Consider the following 17,625-nt stretch of genomic DNA (forward strand, 5'->3'; position numbering starts at 1 on the left):
CCACGTACATTTTATTCACAGATGCTGTCATGGTGAAAAGAGGAGGAAGTGCTTGGTAAATAAAAAAAGTTTATTTGTCCCGAAGGAAGGTGCTGAAATCTGGAACTAGTGAGGATGGTAGTCACTGCTGTTCAAAAAAATGAAAAAAATCCTTGAGGGTGGTCAGGCTAGAAGATTAGGGAGTCATGTGGTGAAAATGTAGTCAAGGCCAGAGTAAATCTTTTAAAATATGTGGAATCAACACTATTGGATGTTGGCTGACAAACTGGCTGGTAAGGACTAGTAAAAACCTGCCAGGGTGAGTGTAAATGCAGGTGTATCAGGAGTCAGTAATCCTGTGGACCTGTGGAGAAGAGACAGATACCAACAGGAAACAGCCAGAAGACAGCAATTGCACAGATAACCTGAAGGGATGATAGAGGAACCAATAACGTCCATACTCTCCTTCCAAAGACTACAACAATGGACCAAAACCAACCATGAAAGTACAGATGGTTTTAGACAAACGTAATTTATGGTCCTGAAAAAAGAGGTGAATGTTTTATTGACAGACAATTGGGATCTACAGTTTTTGAACGTGGAGCCGCATGCTGCTGAAGTGGTTAGTGGTTAGCTCTCGCCTCTCAGCGAGAAGGCCCTGATTTGAATGCCAGCTGGAACCTTTCTGTGTGGAGCTTGCATGGTCTCCCTGTGGACATGTGGGTATTCTCCGGCTTCCTCCCACAGTCCAAAAACATGCTTCATAGGTTAATTGGTGACTCTAAATTGCCCTTAGATGTGCATGTGTGAGTGTGCAGTCCTGCAACAGGTTGGTGACCCATTCATGATATTAATAATTATAATACATTACCTTTATAAGGCGCCTTTCTGAGCACTCCACCTTCACCCAACAGTAGCTGGGATAGGCTCCAGCGACCCTGTGACTCCAAAAGGGATTCAGTGGATTATAAAAGTGAATGGATGAATTGTTGGATTTGAGTCTGCCCTAAAACAAAAGGGGGTGAATGTGACTCTGGAAGAACAGAAATAGGAAGCCAGTCAGCTTAAAATGATCTAACAGTTAAACATCGTTTTAATCTTTAGGCCTAATATGTTGCAAACCTCTGTCAGTGTCTCTTACAATGAAGTCATAACAACAGAGACATGTTGTTCACTGAAACCAGACATTGCACTTTTAAGCACGCTGCAGAGTAAAAGGACTCTTGATTGCAGAACGCCAGAAAGCTCTGTGATAGAACATACTGGGGTGGAACTTTCACGGCCTCCCAGAATCAGTGTGGAGACTGAGAAACCGTTACAGAGGGGATCAATAGTCTCCTTTCATGCCATCATTTCTAGCGAAAGCATTGCCTCAACCGACTAGTGACACTGCCAAATTGGGCTACATGCTTACTTGTATGCACTGATCCCTGGCTGACCCCAATGTTGTGTCAGAGAGCATCCAAGGCTGCAAATGATTCCTGAGCAGACAGCACAGTGCCTGTTACATAATACATGATTACAGACAACATGGAAGGCTGCGCTGTGATTAATCAGCTGTAAGAAAAAAGCGTCTTCTGGCTGTGCTGACCAGCTTTCTCTTCCTCCTCTTCCTGCCCCTGAGAGTAGTACTTGATCAACCAAGTAACCTTTTGCGTGAGTGCACTCCAAAGGCCGTTCAGCAGAGAATGGCTGCAATAGAGGGCAGGCGGTGCATCAGTTTGAAAGCCCATTCCCTTCCATGACTCCCCCTTTGCTCTGCTGGAGCCTGCCACCAGAAAACCTCAAAAACCCAAGAAAGCAATGCTGAACATGCACTCTTACTGCACAATGCAGTGTCTTATCAAAGGTTCCAAAAATGGGGTGAATTCAAAAAGACTTTTTTTTTTCCTGAGCCGCTGAAAGAACTCTTCCACCTACAGTGTAGTTGAATGGGGAAGATCACTGGTGCTGACTACATCACAGAGGAGAACAATAGCCACCATACATGCACAATACTTCTATACTAATTTTTTTTGCAGATGATGCTGGCTTCTCAAAAAAAGTACACCCTGGTCACCTGTTGCTTGTTTGGTCATTTTTCAAATCTATGCTAACTGCCCTTCAAGTTCTCTCATTTTAGTGAGCCAGCGAAGGCTACTGTTGACCGCGCGAACCGAGAAATATTGAAGCGATTCTGTAGCATAATTAAAAATAAAAGTCAAAACCAGAAATGCTTTTTCATTTTCTTCTTCAACACTGCTTATTCTGTCACTTAATTAAAATGATAATAAAAAATGGTATTTGACATTTGGCCAATCGCACACCTGCACTTGGCTACACCATCCCCAGTAACAAGATGTCCGACATAGCTCACTTTACGACGGAAAAGATAGTGCTTGTTCTGCATAAGTTTAAGCATTGGCCTAGCCTCTCCAGCATCTCTGACACATCTTTTCCCAGGACAATGAAATTATCTCATCCAGGTAAATAAGGCAAGTTTCCCACTACAAGCCTGCCCGGATGCAGCTGACTGGCCGTCTACCGGCAAGCCAGCTGCGGAATGGGATATTGTAGTTTAAGGTTGAATAGGAATAATAATATTTAAGACTTGTCTTTTATTAACATACTCGTTAGCCAGCCAGAAGCGACACGACACGGGGAGGAGTGTGTGATGCTGAATACGCGCAGGGGCAGAGGGGAACTCTGCCTGCCCTGTGAGTATGGGAAAGCGTAGCCACACTCCTCGGGATGGCCCAAGGCAACCGTGGTCGCTTCTGGTGCTGGCAGATGTGTTTGTCTTCAGGTCCTGGTGCGTGTGACCGGAGGACTTCCCTGGTCATGGAGAGAGGACATCATGGGCCAAGTCTGGCGGGTGGAGGACGTCACCTGGGTTCCAGATCTGCTGTCTCCCAAAGCTGCTTTTGTTGGATGTCCCCCAGACTTTTAGTATTGCTCTTTAGTAGTTTTTACCCTGTTTCTGCATTTTATTGTATTTTATAGTTTTTAACCCTTGTGCTATCTTAGATGACCCCACCCTTACATTGATGTGTTATTCCTACCATGAAAAAGGTGGATAAAGGTGGAAAGATTTCATGTAATACATGGACACCATTGAGGTTCACAAATCATTGAAGAAAAAAGGTTCAGAGCACTGTCTAGTGGGTCTAGATGACCCAACTCCCAACATTAAAGTTCCTAGGATAGCACAAGGGTTAAACATCTCAATGGCCAGCCAGGTTTTAGGATTAATAAATTGTTGTTGTGGCCAAAAATACCCGGTTCTTTTTTTGGTGGCATGTGTGCTCTCACCCAGATCATCCCTCTATCCTGCAATAATTCAATTTCCTCTTTTCATTCCATCTCCAAACTTCTTACTGCACACCCCTTTAACATATTTCTCTGTCTGTTTTGTGCCTGCACAAACGTCCTTCTTTGGCACAGTTTGTTCACACCACTGGGGGCGTGGAAAATGACAGGAAACTGTTTTGGTGTGCAGATCCAAAGGGATTGGAATGAGGAGTTGCAACAGCCGGTGAAGTTGTAAACTGTGACTGAGGATAACATTCAGTGTGTTGCACTTCACAACATTCCCCGGTAGATGCGCAGTAATTTTGATTGATGTCTTCTGCAAATGGGTTAGTGCGTGAAAACTTAAGTTGAGAAGTTTCACGTAGTGGCGATTGAGTCACTCTCTGCCTGAATCCAAGGGAATCGAACGTGTTAACATGTTCTCTGCCCTTTTCATTAGCACCTGCATTCTCCATTCCAGAGTTATATTATCTCTCATCAATTAATGTCAATGCCATGAAGGGGTTTGAAAGGTTTGTTGCTCATCCCCTTGCGCATCCCTTTCTGCCAGGTATTCACCGGGGGCAGCCATTACACTTTTAAACTGTGCCACGGATTTAACTGCAGGGAGCCTCACCACTGCTGCTTGGATGCTCCCGCTGCCCGAAGCCCTGTTTCTTTGTGGTCGCCAGTATGAACCTTTCCTGCTTCAGCTTCTCGGGCGAGGCCGTCCTCTTGGTTAAACCCTTCGGTATCTTCGGTTCAGCAGCAGCAAAAGGAACAGACCCAGACACTACGTGTCTTTCGCAGAAGGTTGGTCTCCATCTTTTATTTTCCCCATCTTTTCTTAGTAAATGTCTTTTTTCTCCCTCACACACCTGCCGCCCGTTCTTACCCCAAGAACAAGAAATTTATGAAAAAATACAAAATTGTGCACAAATCAATACTTTGTGCACTATTTAAAATAAAACTTATGAATACAACATTGAGTTTTATGTTTGACATGTCTGTTTTGAATAATATTTTTCTTTGAACGCGACTCTTGCTTGTCTTGAATAAGAAATATTCCCCCTGTCAACAAACTGTGAAATATACGTCAAGGGGTCACAGGAATATAATGTATGTATACGAGTCATGAAACATCGATTCAGCTGAGTGAGCATGTGCATTATTATTAAACTAAAGCTGAATTAAACTTTTTAGAATGGTATCGATCACCTTGCAGGAAAATTAACTTGATACCATAGCTCTGCTAAATGAAAAAGAAGATATTAACAGCCATGTCCTGCAACATTTTTTTGTAGTGAGGCCACAACAGCTGATCGAATAAGCAATGCAACAGACCCGGAAGTGGTGGGAAAGAGAGCAGCAGACATCCCTCTTATTAGGTGCAAAAAAAGTCCATGTTTGTTAAAATAAATAGAAGAGAATAAGACAATGACGAAACAAAATAAGAAAACCCTGATCAGACAGCGGAGGGATCCCCGCTTCTCTGCTGTCACCGCTCTCCCATCTGCCTGCTGGCCAACGGTAGCTGGCGGCGGCGGCGGGCAGCGACAGGGAAGCTGGCTAGTTTATTTCTGGTACCGGGCATGCCCGCTCGCTCCAGTCCCTAGACAAGTCCAGGTTTACCCCACCTTCGCCCAACAGTAGCCGGGACAGGCTCTGACAGTATCGTGACCCCGAAAGGGATTTAGGTAGTTAAGAAAACGGATGGAAAAAAGACAAAATCAGAAAGTCGACTCAGAGCTAAAGTAGGTTAACTGGTGGCTGACCGTAGTGATAGTTACAAAGAAAGAAAATTTAAAAAAAATTCTGATCCTACTTACATTTTATTTGATCTTTTATTTGCTGCAGCAAAGGGCAGCTGCCAGTTATTAGCCTACCTTAGCTTTGAGTTAGATACGCTGTTTTGTTTCATTATCCAATTATTATCAACCAATTTTGACCGACATGCACCTTTTCTTTACACCTAATGAGTAGAGTGGCATGTCTGCTTCAGCTTTCTGGGCTGTTTTTCACCACTTCTGGGTCTGAAACGATCCTCTGGTGCATTGTTTACACGATGAGCTGTTGACTCCCGGCACCGAAAAAATGTGACTGTAGATCGTTGTTGTCATGGTGGCCTCTGTCAGTGCTCCTCCCCCTCCCCTCTCTCTGTGCACCTGAAGATTGGAACCAGCTGTGGACACTCTGCTCATCATCTCACCGCCTTCATAAGGAGATCCAGCCCAGCATTCATCGCCAGTCCGTTGCCTACCTTGGTGCATGTCTGAGTATCAAGTCTTGCTCTGATTCATGTTCTGGCCTTTCACTTACCTTGCTTATCGATCCGCCTCCAGGTTCCCAAATCCACGAGTGTCCACCTGGGAGATCTTCGTCACGCTCCGCTCCGGTCTCGCCTCAAGTCACGTCTCGCTCCGCGCTCGCCACGGGTCCCAAGACATCAGGCAGTGCACGGTGATCCTCTCCACACGTCTCGCTCCGCTCCAGCAAGGCCACGCTCTCAGCCGAGCTGTCAAGACGCTCCGAGCTGCTGCTACGCCGACTCACCCCCAGAGCTCTAAGCTAGCAAGGAGTAACAAACACCCTGAACTGTTTATTTCCTGCTTGGAAATTAAACACTCTTTGTTTATCGCTACTCGCCTGAGTTTCCTTCCGGGTTTTCAGCGTCTGGGTCTGCTTCATCAAAACTTACCATGACAGTTGTATTATTATCTGTTTATTTAATTTTCAATAGAGCCATCATAATTTAATTTCCCCGCTATGGAATCACTAACATTATAAGAAGTTCCATTTTATTTTAGTTGATTTAATTTGGTTTATTGATTTATTTCAAGCATTGTAGTCAAATGAATAAAAACTTTACACAGATTTATAAAACTCATTACTGAAATGAGGAAATGCATAGATTAAAAAAACAGAAAAAAGAACAAAAAAAGACACTTAAATCACATTTGCTTAATTAAATATAGTGGTCATTAACTAAAGTCAAGTAAAGTTTAATTTAATGCTTGGAAAGGAAAAAGCGAGCTTATATCGTTTATTTTATTGTTTTACATAATTTTTGCAATCTGGTACTGATCCGATAGATTCTTTTCAAGTAACAAATTCCAGTGCCTAGTAATGATTGTTTATCTTCAGAAAACATTCATTCAGGATTTCAGTAGACAGTAACGGTAATAATCATTGATTATCATTAGAACACATTATCACATTAAACCAGTAATAATTGCTACACATTGCAGATCAAGTAAAGAAAAACAATAGCTTATTGAGTGCAATTAAAACTTTCAGTAATCATCAGTTGCACATTACACAATGTTATATTCATTGGTTGTAATTATTTGATTATTTCACCACAATCAAGTTCACACATGTATTTGGAATTATTCAAACACTTGTTGATCCTTAATTCCTCTTATCTTCAATATCCTCAAATATCTTTATACATTTTCTTGAATATTTGGATATTTGAACATTTGTTTGAGCTCATTACTTATCCCGTTCCAAAGTTTAGTGCCACACACCGACACATAAAAACTTTTCTTTGTGGTTCTTATCAAATTGATCTTGAAGTTCCTGCATCCCCTAAGTCTGTAGCCTCCTTCATTATCTAAGAACTGTTTTTGAATATTGAGTGGTAACAATTTCCCACTGGCTCTGTATAGAAGTTGTGTGGTGTAAAAATCAACAAAGTCATATAGTTTTAAAAGTCTGGATTGATAAAATAAATTGTTTATATGATCAAGACAGCCGGCTTTATGTACAATTCTGATGGATCATTTCTGAATTAAAAAGAGAGGATGAAGTGAACTCTTGTAATTATTCCCCCAAATTTCTATACAGTAGGTGAAATGTGGTAGTATTAAGGAGCAGTACAATAAATGTCTACTGTTGTATCCTAATATATGTTTATTTATGATAGAAATTCTTTTTGAGACTTTAGTTTGTATGTGTCTGATGTGAGGCTTCCAACTTTGTTTGTCATCGATAACAACCCCTTAGAATTTGATTTCTGTAGCACTTTCAATTGAGACATTATTTATTTTTATTGAGAGCTTGGTGTTGGCGTAGTTACCAAAAAACATCACTTTGGTTTTATCTAGGTTTAAAGATAATTTGTTGTAATCCATCTAGTGTTTTTTTTGTTTAACTCTGTGTTTATCACATTGATAAGTTCCCAATGATTGTCTGTAAAATATATTTGTGTCATCAGCTAATAATATGAGTTTCATAAGCTTCTAAACATTGAATATATAATTTTAAATATTGAATAGCAGCGAGCCCAGAATGGATCCTTTTGGGACACCATAACTTATCTCAATGGTTTCTGATGTAAAATCTTGACAAATTTTTTTCTTCTAACCCAAGTTAGCGCTATTCCTCTTATCCCATCCACTTCCAGTTTGTCACGTAAGATGTCATGACTGAAAGTGTCAAATGATTTTTTTAAGTCAATGAAAATTCCAGCTGCATATTTCTTTTTGTCCAGAGCATTTGTGATTTCCAGCACAGCATCAATGATAGCCAATGATTCAATGTCAATGTTTTCTCTAAAACCATATTGGTTTTTATTTATGTTGTTATGTTTATCAATAAATGTGACTAATTTATCATTGAATGTTTTTTCTAAAATTCTTGAGAATTGTGGGATAAGAGAAACAGGTCCATAGTTTATAAATTGGTGTTTGTCTCCACTCTTATGGATAAGAATCACTTTTGCTAGTTTTGTTGGTTTGGGAATCTCCCTGTTCGTAATGATAAGTTACATATGTATGTTAGAGGCTTAGAGATACTATAAATTACCTTTTTCACCACTGTCACATCTGGATCCTCACAATCTTTTGAGTTTTTCTCTTGAATGTATTTATAATTGATATCAGCTCATTTTCATTTACATCAGAGAGAAGGATTGAGTGTTGGATCCTTTCGACGGGTGGATTAATGTCTTTGCTGGTTTTGCATTTTGGAATTTCTGCTGCCAACTCTGGACCCACGTTTACAAAATAGTTATTGAGGCTGTTTGCTACTTTATTGATATTATAGCTTTTTCCCTTTTCATCTGTAAAGTAATCTGGGTATGTTCGCTTTTTGTCCCTTTTTTAATGATGTTATGTAATATTTCCCAAACTCGCTTCATGTTGTTGTTATTTTCATTCAGTAGATTATTGAAGTACACTTTTACTGTGCCGTATTATTTCAGACATAACTTATATCTTTGTTCGCTTTTTCTTGTCCTCTGAATTTTTTATAAAGGTTATTTTTCTTTTTACAAGCATTTTGTAGACCTGTAATTAACTAAGGGTATTTGGCAAATTTGTTCTTGAATTTAGAAATTGGACAGTTCTTATTGTAAAGTGAGCTAAATATTTCTAAAAAAAAAACATGTATAAGCGATGTCCACATCTTTCTCTCTGTACAGTCTTAGTTTTGTCTGGATAAGTCATTATTAAGAGAATTACCGGTAATAGTTTTTTCGTTTCTCAACCTTTTGTAGACTGGTTCTTTTATAATTTTCTTTGTCTTCACATTGATGTCAAACAGTGCAAAAATTGGTAAATGATCAATTATGTCACATATCATTAGTCTACTCATATGAGTGTATTCTATATTATTTGTACTGGTAAATATGTTATCAATAAGAGTAGCACTTTGAGAAGTGATTCTGTTGAGTCTTGTTATGGTTGGATATAAACTCATTGCATACATTCTGCTGATAAAGTCGTCGGGGGCTTTATGTTTGCTGGGGTTTATCAGATCGTTATTGAAATCTCCACAGATGTATAATATTTTGTTATTTCGAGAGGTAAACATCTTTTCCATCCAGTCACTGAAGACTTCTAAGCTTGAACCTGGTGACCAATATACACAGCTTATAATGACATTTTTCCCTGAATCGTTACATTTGTCAATTGTAAGACATTCCAGGATTCCATCAACTGCAACTGACAATTTATCAATTACTGTAAACTTAGTATTTTTTTCACATATATTGCAACACCTCCACCTTTTTTGTTTACTCAGTTCACATAGTTGAGTTCATAGTTTTCCAATTCAAAGTCAGCGTCCTTGTTGCTGCTGAACCAAGTTTGAGATATGGTTATGATATCAAAGGAATGTTCCATATTCTGTAGATAGTTTCATAACTAAACTTCAAAATGCATTTGCAAATTTGAACAATCAATGTTTCGGGACTCGATGTATATGCCTGTGACCCTGTGGCGTATTTTGACAGAGTTTAACAGGGCAAATTTCCTTTTCAAGACAAAGAAAAGTCCTGTTCAAAACTAAGACAAATCATATTCAGAACAATCATTTTAAACGTAAAACGATTTGTTATTCATATTTTTCTGCAGATTTGTGCACAAGCTATTAATTGTACGAATTAGTCTTTATTAATACTTTCTTTTTGACAGATTCCACATCCCCACAACACTGTTCTGTGAGTTCTGTAGGCCTTTGGCAGATTTCATTGAAACTGACAACATTGGCCAGCTGAAATATGATTGGATGAAAACTACTATAATGTACAACACTGTCATTAGTTGAACCGAGTGAAATAAGACAAAAAGACAATAGACTATAAAGAATAACTTTTGTGGGTTTAAAAAAAAAATAAAGTACGGTTATTCAATTACTTATTAGTGAAAAAAAAGAACTTTTCAACGTAAATTTAGGCCACCATAGGAGGCCTTAAAGGCCCTGATGGCCTACCCTGCTCAGATGGTTGAACGTTTGGTCTTACCCTCTCAAGCTGCAGGCGTTATGCCTCTGACTGGACTCCACTAGAGGTGGAGCAAAGCAATCCCTCAAAGCAGAACAAGATCTTTTAAGTCACAGAATTAGGCATAGAAGATACCAAAAGTAGCGGGTATGCCACCAAGTGGAAATACATTAAATTTAAGTTGAGCCAGACGGATTATGGAAATGCTCCATAACCCATGAAGAAACGCTACAAAACTACAAAAACATAACACCAAGCTCAGATGGTTTTTCTGGTTGTGCTTTACTTGCCTTTCGTGTTGCTCTTGGATTTATTACATCTACAAGCTGTGAATGTTGCTCGTTTAGCTCCTCTGTGCCATGACTCAAAGCTGGTGCTTGACTTTGTCCCTGAACTCAGTGAAGCAAACATCTAAACAGAACAAATGTCCACCCTGAACTCTGCATGACACCTGAATCTCCTCAGGCCAGTGTCATTCTTTAATGGCGTGGTTTTCAATCTCCATTTAGGAAAGCTGCTATTTTAAATCATCTGCCCCTAAAAGACATAACCGTCTCTTGCTGATTTACTTCTGTCTGTCTTTTAAGAACCTCATTTTGAACCCCCTCCCCCTCTTTGGCCCACTCTCTGTCCGTACGCGACCATCCAGCAGGCTAACAAGGTCGGGCAGGGTTTTAGTTCGTGACCCTTGCTCTGATGGACAGCAGTGATGGGATCCACCTTTGACCCTGAATGCCACAAGACCTTGAGTTAAATGAAGATCCTGCAGACGAACTCACAAAAGGGAAGTGGGGATGCGGAAAAGTGGGACATGAACAGATGACAAAAGCTCTTTTCTCACTTCTCATCTGCAAACCTGATAAAGCAAACAAAGCTTTGGGAGGGAAAACAGTTTGCTGAGTGAAATGATCACAATCCTGCTGCACTTCCAAACAAACAAATGAATAGGATCAAAGTTCTTGAGCTTTTATTGGTTTCAAGAAACAGTTAAGAGCAGAAAATTCTACAAATAAATTAGGACATCATAAAAATGTCTGAAACCCTGTAAAAATGTCCTTAACGAAATGAGAGAATATTACTACTTTCACAAATTAACTTAAACCTAAGTTTCACATTTCTGGCTAGCTGCTCTTGACCAAACTTTGGCAGACGTTCCTTAAAGGAGCTTCAAATATTTAGGAGAAAAACAAACATCTGCTTAACTCAGTGCAGCATTGTCCCACTGGTCACTGCAAGCTTTATTACCATAACCCTGTATTCTACCTTTCAATCTGTCTCTGTTTCTGAGCATTTCCCACCAGGAACCAACAAATCTAACACTATCCATACTAGAATGAGAGTGTTGAATTCATTTGCTGATGTAAAAAAAAAATCACAGAAATTCTTAGTTACTGTCCAATGTGGGATAAATAATTTTACATTTTTCTGGGTCCTCCTGTTTTTTTTATGAATATAAGAGATAATTTGGTTTCTGATTCTGACTTTGCCTCTAAATTCCACCTATTTCAATCCAGACTGGATTCAGATCCAGACTGGATCCAGACTGTGAGATGTTCTGGACAGTTCCAGTCAACGGAGAACCTCCACCATAGAACGTGAAGTGTTTACTGCTACCATGGCGGTAACAGATCACAGTGATGAACAGGAGCAGTGAAGAATATGGAGACTGTTTATATCATGATAGAAGGTGGAGGAGGAAGCTTACTGATGAAGAAAAAAAACGGTTTATTTGTGATTGATTTGGTGTTCTGTTCAAACATCAGTTGTTTCCGAATTCCTGTGATGTCATATGGGTCAAAAACAATGGTAGTGAGCATGGAGTTCGAATTGCTTTTAAAATCCAGGGAACTACAGTCTTGCACTATATAGTGTTTTAGTAGTTAGGGATTATGGAGGGAATTCAGACATAGCCACTGTTCCAAGCTTTGATCAAAGCAGGGAGATCACATTACCATTACGTCACCAGCTGTTCTGACTTGTTGCAGTTGTCATGCACTGTAGATTTAAACTCAATGAAAGAGTAGACTTGAAAATGTTCAATGTTCCATTTTACAAAATTAAAATATTTGCAGCGGGGGATTCTTATTTAAAGGGTCTATGTCATGCTTTTCTTAAGCTTTTCAGACGAAACTATGTATAAACAGTACAGACCAAAAGTTTGGACACACCTTCTCATTAAAAGAGTTTTCTTTATTTTCATGACTATATGCCACATGACTTATATACATAACAAAAAAGTTTGAAACAACTGAAAATATGTCATATTGTAGGTTCTTCAGAGTAGCAACCTTTTGATTTGATGGCTGCTGTGCACACTCTTTTCATAGTCGTGAAAATAAAGAAAGCTCTTTGAATGAGAAGGTGTGTCCAAACCTTTGGTCTGTACTGTATATATATATTTGCTTTTCTGTGAAAACAGTTCCTCAGTTTTCCACATTCTTCTCTATTTTGTGTTTCATATTGTGATAGTGTGAAGTCTATCAAAATGAATCCAAGCTGTCAATAAAACACATATTAGGTTGGGATTGTAACGTTTTTTTGCACATTAGCATTAGAGTGTACCAGGGGTTGGGAGCAAAGCCCATTGTATTGTTGGGCTATCAAGAACGAGGAATGCATCCTGTACATGTTTGTCCTGGAAAGGCCCAGCTTCCTGAATCACTGTTCATTTGATGACCTTGGGAATACGAGTTCACAGGGTTAAAACCCATATTTTTGATCCTTTGTTACCACATTTACATTTTCTTCAGCTCCTATCACTTATAAAAACTGACTGTTGATTTTTGCTTCAGCATTATGACTTCCCCCTGATGTCTCAGGTACTTTTGTTCAATGACTCCACATTCAGAAATACAGATTAGACACATGCACATAGACTACCAGGCTCTGCTTTATATTTTGCTTCAAATGAGAGACTAAAGAGGGGTAGAAAAACATGCTACCCACAAAATATTGAACATGTATATATATTTTAAAAAAGATTCATCACGCAGTGCATCTGAAAGCTATGAAGGAATGCAAAAATTTAGGTTTTTGTTTGTTGAAAATACGACTTTTAAATGTTTAGGTTAGTTGATGCAGATATTGTTGCAGTGAACAGAAATGACCTGCAATTGTTTAGGGAAAGAAAACAATGGCCTCCACAAGCTTGCTTTTGTTGAGTGAACCACAGGGGCCCTCTGCTGGTCTCTTCTTGTAATTGCAAACAGAAAACGTCAATTTTCTGCGATGGTTTGTCTGTAACAAGCAACTGGGTGATTTAACATCAGTGGAATAATCTTCAAATGTTTTCATTAAAAATATTTCCAGTTGCCTGGGAATTTGTGTTTCCTTTAGTGTATTGTGTTGCACACAATACTAGGGTTCTTCATTGATGTGAAAGTAACGTCTTGGACTTATTGGAGATAAAATATTTAAATATGTTAAACTTGGAACATATTGTATTTTTTTATTATATAATTAAAAAGGAGGCCACAGCTGAAAACCTTTCAGTTAGGTCTTATATTGGTGACTTCATGATTCTGGTACACTTTCAGAAGTTTTGTTAAGCCTTAGTCACAACTACCAGGAACCCTTACAGGTGGATACGGGCTTCTGTGGGCAAAAAATGTGCAAACTTGTATGGGTCACACAGGTGGGCTTCATGAAGTACCAGGGTCATGCACAGCTTGGTGGACCTATAGAGTGAAAATGTTCATGCACATTTGCACATTGTGGCAAAAACCTCAACAACATGCAAGGATAAGTAAGGGTGGAGCAGGTGAGATGCAAGCCCAGCGTATGGGATTTTTATTTTTTAACACCACACGAAGCCCATTACTGTCGTTTGAACAAGTGCATGTTCATTGTGTGTAGCCTGTTTGTTCGAATTTTGAAATTAGCCAGAGCATCATTTGTGTGGTCATTCTACGGTCATCCTACGGGCAATTACATATCACCTGCACACTATGTGCGTGCAGTATTTGCCCATGGTCAGTAAGAAGCCAGTACGCACAGCTTACTAATTACTAGAATGCGTAACGATCACAGGATGTGCAAAAGACAACGGGAGCTCAGCAGAAAGAAAGAGTCAGGATGGCGGCAAAAACACAAATTCACAAATTCCGGGGATTCTGGGGCTCCAACAGTGTTTGGCGCTTTATTAATAATTATCATCCACTTTAAAAAGCCCAGTTGGATGGGTACTGTCTCAAAATATACACAAATAAAACAGAAGCGTCACAACCCGAGCACTACAATCATATAAAAAAAACGAGGTACAGCACGGTTTCAGGCCCAGTCCCGTGGCTGTGAGGCAAAAACTGATGACCTCATCAATAAAGGACACCTGAAAGTCCCAAAAGAGCTACTGCTACCCCCCTGACTGTTACAAGTGTCTCCATAATAACTTCATTCTGCCTGATTTTCTCGGTTTTTGTCCAACTCCAACATTCTTCATGATATAATTACAAAAGAGGCAACATAAAATAGATCTCTACCGTTTCTTGGACTGGGCTTTAAATGTCACTAAATGTGCAACCTACTGTCAGCTTACCAATTAAAGATAAACAGGGGAAGCTTCTCACAACAGAAGCAGAACAAGATGCCCGCTGGGCTGAACATTTTCAGGAAGTTTTGAACAGAGATCCACCAACAGAAGGAGCAGATATTCCAGAAGGAAAGACAGACCTAGACATCAACACAGACCCACCAACAAAGGAGGAAATTGTCTCAGTTATCAAGTCACTGAAAAGCAATAAAGCACCAGGTCACGACAATTTGAATGCTGAACTGTTCAAGACGGACACAGAAACAGCATCAAAAATATTGCAACCTTTTTTCAAAACCGTTTGGATATCAGCAAGCATACCAGAAGAATGGACTAAAGGTGTAATCATCAAAATTCCAAAGAAGGGCACACTCAGCGAATGTAACAACTGGCGTGGTATCACCCTTCTGTCCATCCCCAGCAAGATTATGGCCAAGATAATCATCAATAGGTTATCGGAAGCTGTGAATGCAATACTTAGGAAGGAACAAGCCGGTTTTAGAAAAGGGAGAAGATGCACGGAACAGATTTTTGCTCTGAGAAACATAATAGAACAAAGTGCTGAATGGCAGCAGCAGCTCTTCGTTAACTTTATAGACTTTGAAAAAGCATTTGACAGTGTGCACAGAGACAGCTTGTGGCGAATCTTGAGGGCTTATGGAGTACCGACCCACATGATAAAACTGATAAGAAGCTTCTATAACAACTATAGATGCTGTGTGGGAGGAAGTGACATCTGGTTTGAAGTGAAAACTGGAGTCCGTCAAGGATGTGTGATGTCAGCTCTCCTCTTCAACGTAGTGATAGACTGGGTGATGAGGCGCACGACTGAAGCAGGACCAACTGGCATCAGATGGACACTCTTCTCCACCCTCGAGGATCTCGACTTTGCTGACGATCTGGCACTGATCTCTCATATTCACCGACATATGCAAGACAAGACTGACCGGCTAAGCCGATTTGGATCCCAGGTTGGTCTTAAAATCAACCAAAGCAAGTCAGCGATTTTGACCTTGAATACTACGTCACAGCCCCCCATCAAGGTCAATGATCAGAATTTACCATTTACTGAAAGCTTTACTTACTTGGGTAGCATCATCACATCAGAAGGTGGAAGTAATAAGGACATACAGAACAGGATTAATAAAGCCAGGGTTGCATTCATAAGCATGAACAATATTTGGAAGACATCACAGTACAGCACTAAGACAAAACTGAAGCTCTACAGCAGCTGTGTTCTGTCAGTATTACTGTATGGAGCAGAGTGCTGGAGAATGACACAGCAGGACTTGACCAAACTTTCGACCTTCCACACCAAAAATTTAAGGAGGATATTAAGAATTTTCTGGCCCCAAAAGATCTCCAATGAAGATCTATTCCTCCGCAGCAATCAAGAAGACATGTCATCAATTATCCTCAAAAGACGCTGGACATGGATAGGACATGTACTCAGGAGTGAAAACCACACAATAATAAAGACAGCACTACATTGGACACCAGATGGAAAAAGAAAAAAAGGACGGCCGAAGATCACCTGGCGCCGAACAGTAGAAACCGAGCTGAAGGAATTTGGACACACCTTGGGAACCATCATCACCCTGGCCCGCGACCGTCAGAAGTGGAAAGATTTCGTTGCTGCCCTAAGCGTCTCAAGGCGTAAAAGGCAGTAAGAAGAGAAGAAATGTGCAACCATGAACAAATTCTGTTACTACACAATCAGCCAGGGCCCATTTGCCATGTGGGGTTGAAAGGTTTTGCGTGTTTGATGTGTGTTTTCTGAGTTGGAGAGTCATATTTCTGAGCACCACATAAACACAGCGTTTCTCTAAGTGCATTTTTCCTTGAGTAACATCAACCAATTGGAGCTGTTGGCACTAAAAATCAGGACAAAAGCCACAGTTTTGAAATAAAAATTCCATTATTGTACATTAAAAACTGACTGTTTTAAAATATAAATTTGAGTCAAAGTCAAAATGAAAGCATGTTTCTGTCCAGATTCTGTTATTTTATTTCTTTTATGAAGTGGATTCCCAAAACTCTGCATCATAATCCGGCCCTTCTGTCAAATTTTAGAATCCTTTGTGGCCCACAAGTGAAAAAGTTTGTCCACCTCTGTTTTAGACTAATAAGAAACAGGTGTGGGGTTCTCTACATCAGGGCACAGGGATACCCCAATATTTTTCCATCGTTGCTTCCAGCAACTGGAGCCCTGTCCTCTTGTTTGCTGTCCCTGGGCCCCGACTTGGCCCAGGGACCAGTCCCGGGAGGCCGGTCCTGGCCTCTTCCCCCTTTCGGTCTTGGTGGGGCTGATGGGCGGGCTGGTGGAGGTGCTGGGCTGGCATGGTCGCTTCTGGGGCTCAGGACCACCCGGGAGTGGCATTCCTTTCATTTGGGCGCTGGTGTACGTTTTCGTGTGATTGGGGCTTGGGTCTGGGCCTGGGACTCCTGGGGGGAGGGGGAGGTTCCTGCATGGCTGAGGCCATCCCCTGCACGCTCTCTGTTCCCAGGGTACGCTTGTGGGTGGTTGCTCCTGGGCATCTGTCTGTCGGGGGGGGGGGGTGTCCTGGGTGCCTGCCGGGCCAGACAGCTGCTCTGTCTGCTGTGGCTCTGGGGGGCTCTGATCATTGATACCTACTCTCACACCGAAGCATTCAATGTGATCAAGTAGATATCAGGAAACACAGTGATTCAGTTTACATGCTCATTTCTTCTGGTTAAACATGGGCATAGGGGATGTTTTATTTGTTTATTTGTTGGAGGTGGGTGTCAATGTTTGTGTGCACGAGGAGTGACGTGTGGCAGAAAGTCTTCCATAGGAACAAGATATGCTTCAGACCTGTAAACAGTTGTGTGGATGCCGTGTGATGGTACGTGTATGTGTGTGTATGAGCACCCATCCCATGACCTTGTATTATCATAACCCCCCACCCCTGTCCTGTCCGAGGGGCTAAAACTCAATAAAGTTACAAAAGGAGTTTATATGAACACATTTGAAGAGTAACAAATAATGCTGATTGTAAAAGCAAAACCTGTCCATCACAACTTCAAGGCACTTAGCTGCAATATGTGTGTTCATTTGCTGGACAGGTCAAACAAGAAGAAAAAGAATGGTTATTCTGAC

At 40.5% G+C, this 17,625-nt stretch overlaps 1 long non-coding RNA gene across 1 annotated transcript; it reads left to right on the forward strand.

The window, feature by feature from the left end:
- The first annotated feature begins 3,813 nt into the window (after window positions 1-3,813).
- Window positions 3,814-6,513, forward strand: LOC144991151 (uncharacterized). Its single transcript, XR_013655078.1, has 3 exons — window positions 3,814-4,062; window positions 5,421-5,513; window positions 5,592-6,513. It is a non-coding gene; the product is annotated as an uncharacterized LOC144991151 (long non-coding RNA).
- The last annotated feature ends 11,112 nt before the right edge of the window (window positions 6,514-17,625 follow it).

This window comes from Oryzias latipes, chromosome 3 (genome assembly GCF_053564925.1).
Source record: "Oryzias latipes strain Hd-rR chromosome 3, Olatipes_Hd-rR_3.1".
Classification (NCBI taxonomy): domain Eukaryota; kingdom Metazoa; phylum Chordata; class Actinopteri; order Beloniformes; family Adrianichthyidae; genus Oryzias; species Oryzias latipes.